The sequence below is a fragment of the Natator depressus genome, chromosome 2, assembly GCF_965152275.1.
Source record: "Natator depressus isolate rNatDep1 chromosome 2, rNatDep2.hap1, whole genome shotgun sequence".
Lineage (NCBI taxonomy): Eukaryota > Metazoa > Chordata > Testudines > Cheloniidae > Natator > Natator depressus.
Genome location: NC_134235.1, coordinates 37474975 through 37488477, shown reverse-complemented (window position 1 = coordinate 37488477; position 13503 = coordinate 37474975). Strand labels below are relative to the sequence as shown.

Here is a 13503-nt window from a genome sequence, read left to right as displayed (position 1 = left end):
TGGACGAGTAGCAGCAGAAGATGAAATTGAAGATTTTCCAATCATTGTGAGGTTTAAACGACCTCTTCTTTTGCTGCTGCTGTTGTTGTTAAGAGGAATGATGTTTTTGGTAATATTATTGGTATTATTTGCTAATAATAATTCCTTCTCAAACAGGAGTATGGTGCTGATGACAAAAAAGATGGGTATGGTCTCTGGTATCGGAAAAATAGAACAGAGGATGATCTTATTGTATTAAACATCCCTAAAGATCTAGCAGTAGAGTGACATTCTTCATTTTCTCTAGCACATGGTCTGTCTGTATACTAAATGAACCATCTCCCTCAAAGGGAAGATCCTCAGTTCTCATCCTTATCTCCTGAGGAAGACCCACTGATTTCAGCCAAGCATGTCTTCTTAATACAATAGGTGAAGCTACTGCTCTAGTTGATACATCTGAAGACTCAAATGCTGCTCTCAACTGGTATTTAGCAACATTTTTCCCTTCCACTGGAAGAGCACGTTTATGCTTCTCCAGTAGAGCATTCAGGAACATTACAATTTACCCTCCTAAATAATATTGCTATCTAGCCACGACAGCTTTGTAATTTGCTATTTGCGTACCTAAAGAATCTGAAGAAAATATTTTCCTCCCAAACACATCCAGTCTTCTTCTTTCTTTAACAGAAGGAGTAGAGTGAACTTGTATACCCTTTGACCTGTGTAGTGCAACCTCTACTACTAACAGATTAGACGAGGGATGAGTATGGAACATAGTAAGACCTTCCTGAAGGAATTGGTACGATTTGTCAGTGTTTTTGGACATAGGCTGAACAGATGAGGTGCATTCCAGATTGTTTTAGGCCGTTAAGACAATCCTTCCACTAAAGGGAGCCTGACCCTCTGTCTAGGAGCTGCCCTCAAAATATCGAAAACAGGGTGAGAAGATTCTACAACAGAAACAGAGGGAATAACCAATGTTTTTACCATGAGATCCATGAGCTCATGAGATAATACCACATTCTCTGATGGCCACAAGGCTGGTGTGAATCCCACATTCTCCACCAGTCATTCCTTCAGAGTCTGGATCCCATTCTTGTACGTCTGCTAATTCTTCCTCTTCTGACAGTACATCTCTTACCACTGGAGGAGATCTATCCTGACTTTGGGACATTGTCGGATCTATGTCTTTCAGATCAGGCACTTGAACGTCCTCTTGGTACCACATCAGTGAATGTCCATTCCAATACATAGGGACATCTTGATGCGGAGCTGGAGATGGCAAAATGAGATCATTGTACCCAAGGAGGGACTTTCTGTTAAGGCCAAAAGCCCATACTCTGCTGGGAATAAGGCACTGCAGCTGCACCTGCTCAGTCTCCTGGTGGCCTTGACCCACAAATGGGTCACATCAGCGAGGCCGCCTGAGGGATTGCCCTGCCTTATTGACTGAGGAAGCTAGCAGACCTGTTCTTAATCCCAGCTGCAGTAAGTAGCTCACTGGCTGCTCAATGCACATGCCCACAGATTCTCTGTCTCTCTGTGTTTGCCTTGCTTCTGCTCCAGCCTAGACCCTTCTTGGCACCCAGACTTGTCCAAGTCCTGTCCCAGCATTGCTCCTGCCTTGAAACCACCCCTGCCCCTTCCTTTCCTGACTCCATGTAATCCACTTCTGACCTTCGGTTCCAATTCCTGACTCTGATTCTTATTCTGACCTTTCCCCCTCCCCCCTCACTACACCTGACTCCTGCTCCAACCACTAGGCCAAACCACTCAGTAGCCAGTCTCTTGACAGCTGGAAATATCTTTGTCCGTATGGATCCAAAGGAAATGCATGTAATTGCTGTAATGGTCTTTTTTCCAGATGCAACCTCTAATCTGTACCCATTCTGCCATCTGAGCCCATTCTTAGTTTGGATGGAAATGGAAATATCATTCTTCTAGGTTGAATAAAGGAGAGTGGAGAAAAACTTTTTCTGGAGATCCAGAAGGAGGTTTAGGTGACGGAAGTAATGGAGAAATCCTGACATCCTCAACTCTACTTCTCTTCACGGGGGAAGCATCCAGTTGAACCAGTGCCAAGAAAATGTCTGATTCCTGCTGAGTTGCAACACATGGGCTAATCTCTGATGGAATCAGAGAAGCATCTGATTTATATTCTGCACTATAACTATTTTTTGCAGTGCTGTGACAGTACTGGTTATCAGATCCTTATATTTCCCTCAAACCATTGGTTCCTGAGTTTTAATTTTTGGAATTGGCTCAGCTGGATTCGACAGGACTGGATCCAAAGAAGCAAGTCTCCTGGTTCTACCATGAGAATCTGTACTCTTGGTAGATTCCTTGAAGATCCTCTGGTCAGGTGCCTCCTCTCACGGATTGGGTTTTTTCAACGAGGTTGCAACTGGCAAGGATGGAGCATTTGTACTCACCAGAACATCTGAGTCCTTTTCTCATGGATTGGCTCTAGAAACAGAAGCCGCTGTCATGGTGAAAGAGGCTTTTGTCTTTGGATCCTTCCTGCTTCTGGATCCTTTAGCACTGAGTACCGAGGAGGAGGCTTTAGCTTTCTTCCTTACTGGTTCACTCAGAGCCAAAGCCAGTCTCTGAGATGTGTTTGAACCTTGCACTCACTCAGTTCCAGATAGTTTTGCTGACAAGAACTTACAGTAAAATCGCTTGAAGCACTGTCTGCCTCTCTTGTTTTGCTCACATTGTAAAGGTTGAGCAACCTGAGCATTTTGACAGTGAGTGTGCCTCACCCAAACATCCCAGGAACCTGACACATGTGTCAGATGCTGGGAACACAGCCAGGCATGAAATGCACCTTTTAAATCTGGGCTTTTCAGTCTTCAGTTTCACCATCTTTGCAACAAAGAACTTATAAGTAACTTGATCAAAATCTAAAACTATGAATGAACTACCAAAATATTAACTAAGATCAAACTAGCTGTGGATCTGGGAATACCCCAGAGTGGTTCCTAATCCATTCAGCTGGTTATGGCTGGAAGGAACGGAGATAGCTGGGACACCATGCCTGTTATACCCTCACCCTGGAACAGCTGATGTTCACTGAAAGGAGGGGAGAAGGAGGTGCACGAGTTCTCCAACAGCTACTACTAGCTAGCTAGCGTTTTTTGACACCTTGCTCAGGTCACTGCAAACTGAGCTACCGTGTACTGCTCTGCCTCAGCACAAGTGAGCTTTGCTGCTGCTAAGTTGAGTGTCACTGCCCTGACACACCAGCTTGTCTGCCTTGCCAGCAAACTCTACAGCCCAGGTTCTCAACCTTTTTCTTTCTGAGGACCCCCCAACATGCTATAAAAACTCCACGGCCTGCCTGTGCCACAACAACTGTTTTTCTGCATATAAAAGCCAGAGCACACGTTAGTGGGTAGGAAGCAGGGCAGTTGTCCAGTGTCCCATGCCACAGGGGGATCCACACAGCTAAGTTGCTTAGGTTTTGGCTTCAGCCCTGGATGGCGGGGCTCAGGGCCCTGGGCTTCAGCCCCATGTGGTGGGGCTTCAGCTTTCTGCCCTGGGCCCCAGGAAGTCTAATTACGGCCCTTCTTGGCAGACCCCCTGAAACCTGCTCGCAGCCCCATGGGGGGCCCCAGACCCCTGGTTGAGAACCACTGCTCTACAGGACTCTGCCATTCCAAACCTTGTCTTGCACGTAACAATCAGTGAACCCCAGTTCCTGAGTTCACCAGAGATGTCTCCCTGCAGTGTCCAGTCCCTCCCACTGGACACTTAGGCCAGGTCTACACTACAGACCTCCATCGGTATAACTACGTTGCTCAGGGATGTGAAAAATCCATACCCCTGAGTGGCGTAGTTATACCAACCTAACCGTCTGTTTAGACGGTGCTATGACAATGGGAGAACTTCTCCCATTGACATAGCTCCCGCCTCTCAGGGAGGTGGATTAACTACGCTGATGGAAGAAGCTCTCCCATCGGAGTCGTAGCGTCTTCACTAAAACACTCCAGCAGTGCAACTGCACCACTAGAGTGCTGTACGTGAAAGCAAGCCCTTGCTGAAGTTATTAAGTTTGCTGCCTCGAAAGAGGCAGAGTACACACCAGCCTGTTAGGTTAGCTGAAGACACACTTCAAACCAATATGACAGCACTGAGATGGTTTTGTAATAAAACAAGAATACATTTATTAACACAGAACATTGGATTAAGGGATTTCAAGTAAGAAATATGAAATGTTACAAACAAAACACACTTTCTAGTGACTAACACTTAACTTCCAGCAAGTTACAATCCTTGTCTAAGCAGGTTTCTCACCTATAGTCAGTTCTGAGAGACTTCAACTCCTTGGTTGAAGGATCCATCTATAAAGTTGCCTGCGGTGACTCAAGAGCCTGGGTACCACCCTCAGGGCACACTGTTAAGAACCAGGGCACAAATCCCAAACTGGCTGTGAGTTCTGTACTTAGATTTCACCAACCACCAAGTGTAAACTCGTCAGGCACTATAACAGACTAAATGTGGCCTCACAGACAGTCCTTTTGTGTTCTTCGATATATCTTGCCATCCAGGTGACAATACCTTTGTGATAGTCACTTACACCAAGAATCACAGCAATATTTAGGTTACTCCCTGTCCCAAAGGACTAGTCACTTTCCCCAGGTCAATTGCACGTTAGATCTTACAACAAGGACAATGATTGGAGCTAATCCTATAATAAACTATACACAGATTTATTAGTAGGAAATGAAACAAGAGAGTTATTTATAAGGCTAAAGCAGGTAAACATATACACGGAAATTAGTTATAATCTTATAGAGCTTGCTTATTGTGAAATGTATGTCCTTTAGGGCTAACCCTGGCTAAGTACTGGGGATATCTTGTTTATGCCTAGTAAACCTTGCCCTCCAGAGTCCAAGCAGCACAGAGATCCAGTTCCTTCTTATTAGGGGTTTTTATTCCACTCCTCGCTTTGTGCTCTGTGCTGCAAACTCAGCTGATGGGAGGAATCCACTTGCATGACTCATATTCATGTGGGGGAGGGCAGAACAACAAAGTATTTTGCCCTCTTTAATGTCCCACAATAGTCTGACTGGTGTGGATGGACCTTTCTTTTTGGGCAGGACACAACACCTTTTGTTGAAGATCAGCACTTCACAGTAGTTAATGTCTTTCTCCTGTCTGGTGATTTACAAAGTCACAGAGGCTCACAATACAACCATTCACATATTACCTTGCAGTATGGGATACAAAAGTTATAACTGAGATTAATGCATGCAACAACACACAAGCATTCAATAAAGACTAAACACTAACCACATTCATATAATTCTAATACCTATTTTAGGAATATTAACACATAGGTGAGCCAGACTGCTTCCAGCTACGGATTTGTCAGTGTTCAGTTGAGATTGGGCATGCACTGATCCCTGGTCTGCCAGCATCACACCACCCTTCTCAGATTTCAAGACCTCTGGCCTCTTGTGTCCCTCAAGTGACAGATACCAAAATGGTTTTCTGTTTCTGCATAAGTCCATTGTCTGTTTCAAGAGCCAGGGAGGTTTTCTGCAAGTGCAGCCTCCATCTCCCGGCGTGATCACTAAGTGGTCATCTCCGACCCTTGCTAGTTTGATGGCTTTGTTTACCTTCTATGTAAATATACTTCAATTGGAGACACAGTCAAGCAGGTGAAACAACATTCCTTTGTCTAGGACAGGCTAGACTTATGCACTGCTTGTCAAACACATACCTTTTAAGAAGATATTTCCATCACACATCTATAATTGTTTATACTCCACCCATACATGCATCACACAATAATATTAATGACCAGCATGTTACCAGTTTGTATATGATATCTTACATGACACCTTTAGATATGGATTATGACAACAGTGAGGTGGGACAATGAGTGTGTCAGGCCTGATGTGGGTTACGGCATAGTGTGCCCTCAGCCAGTTGGCAGTGAGCAGCTCCCTGGGTCACAAATTCTACCATTCAGGCATCACCAGCTGGAGCAACCCAAGAATGGACATATGCAGAGGATACTCGAAGAAGAATATCTTATCACCGCTTTGTTATAATATTTTACAGAGCACCATAAAGAAGGTCTGGTAAGACTTTATTTTTAAAAATTAGACAACAAAAGAACACAAGTCTAATTTATTTCTCTCTGCAGGCCACCTTTAAAGATCCCACACCACTCTTTGTAATGAAAAAGTGGAAATTGAGCGGGAAACTTGCATTCTTCCTGATTAAAATCCCCATGAAGTTTCAAATAGATATATTCTTTTTTCATTTCATTTCATAGCCCCCATCATATAGTGTTGCTTAGGCACTTTTTAGCAGCTGCTAAACTCCAGAGGTGGATGCATTTCAATGGGGGATGAACCTATTCCCACTTTGGTATAGTTTGTGAAGTACTTTTGGGCCCTCCAAGATAACAGGGGCTTGGATAAATATATTATTACAGTTACCCTAATTAAAATGTTCAGAATGGTTGTTTTAGAAGGAGGATGGTGTAATCTACTGTGTGCTTTGAGGTTTCACACTGGCTGCCTAACTTCCCTATCATTCTCAGCATGTTTGCTTAATTCCTTCTTGTTATATTCTTGGTTGTAACCCTTCCCTTGCTCACCTCTTCCGCTATATCACGGAGTATGTGTTTTAGTGTATTTATTGTCAAAGAATGCATCTTCCAGCATGCATAGTTCTACACACTCATTCTCTAACCCTTAAAAATAAACTTTGTTTCCACATCATACACACTTAAATCGTGTTGTAATCGCTTGACCCACTGCTAAATCTTCCATTCTGTCTAGAATGCAATTCCAAGTCTGTCAAGCTAGCACAGCAAAAAATTGATCTTACACAAAATTCTTTACACAAAAATAATATTTTTCTGGCTTGAAGTTCATTGGAGGCTATACTGCACCAAAACCTTTCACTCAGGGTAGATCAGGACTCAAGTGCCAGCAATGCTAGAATTATAGACTTGCCACCAGGCAGTTAGATCACTCATTGCCAATATTAGCTGCTGTAGATAATACTCCCACCCTTTTGTCCTCCTATAATGAACATGGGGACCACTGTCTTTCTCTCAAGTGTGAGATCCTCTCACCCTCTAGTGGCTGTAACCTAGAGAACATATAGCTCTAATATGGTTTTCTGTGAATTTTTTAGAGTGCTCAAATGCATCTCTCTTAAGTAAAGTCACACTCAAACTATAACAAGAGTTGAATCCTCAGTGCTCAAGTGCTCACATTAGTACAAATGCACTTTATATTATCTTTTAGTGCTGGTGAAATTTCACCTCCAGACACCAAGGGGTTAAGTTTTCTTTTCATTCAGAAACGGAGTAGGCCAACCACAGACTGTACAACTGAATTTTAACACATTTCAACAATTACAGGAGTACTCTTCGGTCTGAAACAGAGTTTCTATAAGTATCTTCCAAGTTTTAGTTCTCCTTCCCTTAGCTCTGCTGGTTGGTATGTATGGGTTTGTGAAGATACCTGCACTCAGTTACCTTTCAACAGTACCATAATTAAAGCAGGGGAATTATTAAAAGAATCATCTGTGAAATATATTGAATCGGGAGTTTTCCATTTTTTCCCCTCCTTTCTCACCAATTATATTTGCATTTTACTATTGAAGAAAAGTCTGTTTCTCCCTCATTGTGAATGTCATTTTATAAACCTGCCTCTCCCAATGTGTGAAATCTGAAGTCATACACTGAGAAGGGTCCCGGCTGTTTGAAAAGCTGACTCAGCATCAGGTACACGAAGCAGAATACACTGAGGAACAGAAAATGAAAATGGCCAATAAAGGAAACAAAAAGAAGAGAGGTTTCAGAGTAACAGCAGTGTTAGTCTGTATTCGCAAAAAGAAAAGGAGTACTTGTGGCACCTTAGAGACTAACCAATTTATTTGAGCATAAGCTTTCGTGAGCTGTAGCTCACGAAAGCTTATGCTCAAATAAAAAGAAGAGAGCACAAGGTGAGATGACATGGGGAGGAAGAAGGGATAGTAGAATGGGAAGGAAAGAGGCAGAGAGAAGCAGCAGAAGGGCAATGGGACAAGGATATATAGTACAGCGTAACTGCAACCTGGGCCAATGATGTGTCAAAGCCTTTAAGTGGAAGAAGTCTCATTAATGAAAAGGGGTTGCTGGAACTTTATGGGCAATACTACCTATCTACTTAGACAAGATTCTCCAGTTCCTGTTGGCAGTGGGAGCTGGAATTAAACATGCTAAGGCTAAATGGTTTAGCATTAGTAGCAAGGCAGCTTAACTATCCAGTCCCAAAAGGTTAAACTTCAATGAGTCTCTTAAAAAATAGTGACAGTTGAGTTTTGCTGTGAGGTTAGGCCGGGGGGCAGTTCCTCCTTTTCTCTCTCAAGGGTCTCATTGGGGGTATCTTCAATACAGCCAGAAACCATGACTCCAGCTCAGAACATGTTTAAATAGTAAAACTGACATTCAGAGGAGAACTTAACCAAGTGGAATTTGACACTAAACTATGAATAGTATCATTTCAATGTGATAACTATTTATGTTTACATATTGCGCCCCCGCCCCAAGGATCCCAAAGCACTTGGCAACCTTGGAACCTGATTTTGCAACTTCTTGTATGCAAACAGCTGCAGTTGTACTGAAGTTATGCAGGGCTCTCCAGTCTGCCTATGAGCAGGAAGTTGCAGGACTGGGGCCCTGGTGTTGGAAGGGGTGGACTAATGACTCTCAGAGGTCTGTTCCAGTTTGGATTTCTGTGATTTTATGTAACCGGTGCCTGGATTCTACAGCATACCTCCCAACATTTAAAGTAGCTAAAGCAGGAAGGGTCCTGCCCCTGTGCAGGGATGGGGGGAAGTCTGGGGAGGAAGTTTCAGAGTGAACCTGCCCCATACTTTCCTTGCAGAGGCAGCTCTTATGGCTCCTGTCCCGTGGGGCTGGCTGAGAGTGGCTGCCTGCTCTAGGTGTTGCAACCTGGGGTCACAACGCTGCTCAGGATTGGCCCATCCACCTGTGGCCAGAATGGGAAGCCAAGCCCAGCCAGACCCACATGACAGAGTTTTTTGTGGATCAAAGCAGGACAGTCATGTGAAACTCTTGGGAGATCTGCTATACTGATAGACGCCTTATAAACAAATGCTTTCAATGTACAGAAATCACTTTGTCCACCACTGAAACATAGCCGCTTCTGGGGCAAAATGCTGCAACTTTTGGAGAGCTGTGTAGGGTTACAGGACATGAAACAGATTGGAAGGGAGAAGAATGGAGCAGGGAAACAGTGGAAAAAGAGGAAAACAGAACGAGGCAGGAAGAATGAATGAAAGTCCCTCCCACAAAAACATAATTTCCTCCCAGGAAGCATTGTGTAGATTGTTAGGCTGTTTCAGTGGGACATGACTCCACGTAGGCAGGAAATACACAAAAGAAAAGGTGATCATAGACACAGAAGGGGCAATAGAAGGGTAGAGGCCTTCCCTGGTATTAAAATGCTTCCAGTGGGACTAGTTTTCAAACATTTTTTGGCAGGGCTAAGGGACTCCTCCCTCGGACAGGGGATTCAGAGTGTAGCATATTCAACTCTGCTCTTGGAATCTCTGTATCTCCCTCCCTTTCTTCTGTGACTCACAGAGAGCAATAGGGTCTGTGCCAGACTACAGCAGCTCTCCACCACTGTTCTAACAGAGGACTTCAGTATGGGGCCTCAGTGGTTGCCAGCTCCCACTCTCTCCAGGAAAGGCTACTTTCACCCACTACGGGACTGCAATAACTGTAGGTTTCCCTGACAAGCTTGGCTGCTTCTCTCGGGAACATAATCTGTGAAAACCACGATTTGAGGACTTCAATAGCTCAGACATAGGTTAGAGGTTTGTTACAGGAGTGGGTGGGTGAGATTCTGTGGCCTGCGTTGTGCAGGTCAGACTAGATGATCATAATGGTCCTTCTGACCTTAAAGTCTATGATCCTCAGTTGCCAGTTTCACTCTAGTTTTAAATTAGCTATGTAGGCACCTAATATGATGAGTCAAACTTACATCATGTCTCATCAATTGTCGGAGGGACACTAGACCATGCAGCTGCTGTGACCATTCTGCTCAGTGCAGACCTTCATAGTCAACCACAGTGTTGTCACCTACAGTCTAGACTACTATAGTGCTTTCTACTTTGGGCAAACTCTGAAGACCAACAGGCTTCAACTGATGAAAAACGTAGTAGTCTAATGAGTAGGGTAGATTGCTCTGTGCACATAACACTACCGGGTGCAATTCAAAGTATTGATGACAATGTAAAATGTTGATGAGAGTCTTGCTTACCTGACATAAGACCTCTTACTTTAGATCCCATTATAGCAAAAGCATCCTTCCCAGCTCGTGTGCTTTCAGCTCTGAGGACTGAAGTTTTCAGGACTGGAGACAGGGTTTCCAGCAGATTCTTCTGACTTTTGGGACTCTGCCCCTTTGATAGCCTGCTAGAAGCAGAGTTTGGAGGCCTTCAAGTACAGTGCAAGGCATATCTGGCTTAGTTTAGATTTCTGATTTTGTTTTCCAGTGATGTAGCAATATGTAATTTGTGCTCCTAAAATACTTCAATAGCACTTAGTTGCTATGGTGATTGGCACTCAGCCTATTCACTGTATGGTTCATGACTGGTGGAGCACCTACTTAAGTTTTACTCATCAAAATCAGCAGTTGCACCTGAGACTTCTTACTACTTTGTATCTGAGCAGAGGGATAGGGAGAAAGGGTAGGGCAGATGAAAGGTATTTCCTCAATCTCACCTAGTAGAAGGCAAATTTGAAGCCTTTGAGCACTTGCTCAAACACTACTGCTCTACACAGTTTCTACTACTGTTCAAAATATTTTACACCTCCAGCAACTTCCAAACAAGAATCTCAAAGTATTTTGCAAAATTTGTGTCACATTGAGTGTGGTAGGTGAAAACCTCTTTTTAGAGAGAGAACAGATTAAATGACCAGATTTTCAAAGGCATAGGGCACCCACACCTCTCACTGGTATCAGTTAAAGCTGAGTGCTGAGCACTTCTGAAAAATTCAGGCCAACTAAGGTCACAGAAAAAAATCTGGAAGAGAGCACAGGTCTCCTGATTTCTAATCCTTTGCCATACTAGAAGAACACCTTCCCTACTATTCAGAGGTTGGTCACGTTAACCTGAAGGAAATTTGTCACAAGGGACTAAGAATTATTGCAAACAGGGAGATGCACCCAACCAAGAGGTGTCAGCTCTCAGAAGTCATTTTCTCTCACAGTAGTCACATCTTACCACTTGGGAGGAGCTGAAATCCAAGCAAAAGGAGCTATGGGGAGATGCCACTGGCTAGCTTACAGATGAGCTTGTGATAAGTAGGTACTGAGAGCTGCTGCAGAAAGGGACTTAACCAGATTCTTTTCCTAGAAGAGAGCGTGTGCCTATTGCCATTGTAGGAATCTCTCTCCAGCCCCCTACAGTCAGTCCCAAACCATTGCTGATGAATGGTCAGTCCAGCCTGTACTATCTTCATTGCAATGATTCAACTTCATTTAAGCACCTTGTTCCATGATTAACTTTATAATTAGTTTATTTAAATTGAGCTGTCCCATCTGTAGTTTAAAGCCTATTAGTTGTAGGGCCCTTGCCATAACATGTAGTTAACACACTTCTCTTTGTAGACAATTCTCCCCTTCCACTGTCTTCTCCATGCCCAAATGTTTAAGGAGCTTTCACCACCATGTCCCTCTGCTTACACAACAGAGCATTCAGCTGATGGGATTCTGGATGATGTAGCTGCATGGGTTCTGCTCGTAATACAAGCACTCTTGCAAATTACTGTTCTAATTAGGCAATATGCAGTGCAAATAAAGAATTAAATAGCTAAATAAGAAAAGAGCCTTAGATTGGTGTTAGAATTTACTTGCACAAACAGGCAGGAGACTCATTCCATAGAAGCAATTACATTTTTAATCAAGTGCTGTGGAGAATTCTAGCATCAAGAGTTGGGGTGGGGATCAAGACTCCAGGATGAGCACTCTGTGCTAAAGATATTTAGAAAATAGTTTCACATCTAAAAACATTGGATACAATTTCCTATGGATAATGACCTTTTATAAAGCTCTTTGAGATCTATTGATGAAAAGCATTATATAAACCAGGAATTATATTTATAGTGTATTCATAGATGATAAAATGGTCTCATTCTAACTTACTTGTAACTAGAACATTAAACAAAGAACCGCAGGACTTACTAGTTTAGCATCCTACTTACGTTTAACAGGAGGCGGCAACTCTCCTTTGAAAGTTTGATGCAGGGATAGACCAAAAAAACTTCAGCTGAAACTATTTCAAAGTCTAAATTAATTCTATTCGTAGAATGGGGGGGAAAAACAGCCCATGAAACTCTGATGTTAAATTCTACCGCTTTCACACAGTGAAACGGTGTCTTCATCAAAAGTGGTTTTCTGCTCAGAAATAGAGCCACCACATACTGCAGATACCTATCCTTGGTTCATTGTTAAGAAAGTGGCTTTGAAAGCCCTCTTAATGTATTAGCCACCTTCTGCCAGACAACTCAGTTTACACTTGGATTTCAGGATAGAACTGGGCCCTTCATTTAGTCATGGCAGGAAGCTTAACCAATTACTGCCTTTTCCTTTAGACAGGTATTTGGTTTTTATACAGTTAGTCATAATGCTAGAGAAAAGAATGGAACTGTAAGAAGTTCTCTTGGCAGTGATCTTGGGTGATTTGTCAGCTTTTCCTTTTAATAAGGGAACTTGTTCACACTTACTTTCCCCTGCAATCTATTTGCTCTCATTTGCATTCTCCCACCTTTGAAGTCGTCATAGATTTGTATGATTTTGTTGTGAACCCTAATTAGAAAAAGTAGATTCTTAACACGTGAGCCTACTCATAACATTTATACATTTAACACGGAGATTATCCTCCCCACCCTCTTCCATCAGTTTTGTTTGTTATACTGTTTGTTGGGTGTGGGTCTCAGCTGTTTCTAGAGATTTCTCAGGCCACTTTGAATTTGCTATTCAGTTGACTAGGATGTAAGATAGAGTGATTTGTAAAAGGAGGGAAAGACAACTGTGCAGGGGAGGCTCTGTCGTTTGGTAAAATCCAGTGTATTCTAGAAAGTCAGCTGGGCTGGAAAGCAGACATCCAATCTAGCAACTCAGTTCACTTCATCCTTCAAGAGCTCCCTGTTTCTACCACAGTGAAGCATCCATTATTTGGTGTAAAAAATGCTACAAAAAGTGGATGTAAATAGCAAGTTAAGCTGTGCTTACAGATACAGTACTGTTGAGTTTTCTGTGTAGTGTAGTTTTCATCCCCATTTGATTTATTTTAGTTTTTACCCAGCTTCATTCTAAAATATTTTCATTTATTCTATAATTCCACAGAATGTTAGAAATGAAATTAATGTTGTTTCTGCCCTCAGTGGAACACCAAATGAGGATCAAGAAGTGCTCCGCCCGTCTCGATTATGTCAAGTTCAGACTGACATCCCTGAAGGTAATGAAGATACTTGCC

The 13503-nt window shown here is 42.9% G+C and overlaps 1 long non-coding RNA gene across 1 annotated transcript in view; it reads left to right on the top strand.

The window, feature by feature from the left end:
• Positions 1–13503, top strand: part of LOC141982184 (uncharacterized) — a 93709-nt gene that overhangs the window by 66416 nt on the left and 13790 nt on the right. Inside the window, exon 2 of the long non-coding RNA XR_012637981.1 lies at positions 13412–13485. This is a non-coding gene — a long non-coding RNA (uncharacterized LOC141982184). The remainder of the gene's footprint in view (positions 1–13411; positions 13486–13503) is intronic.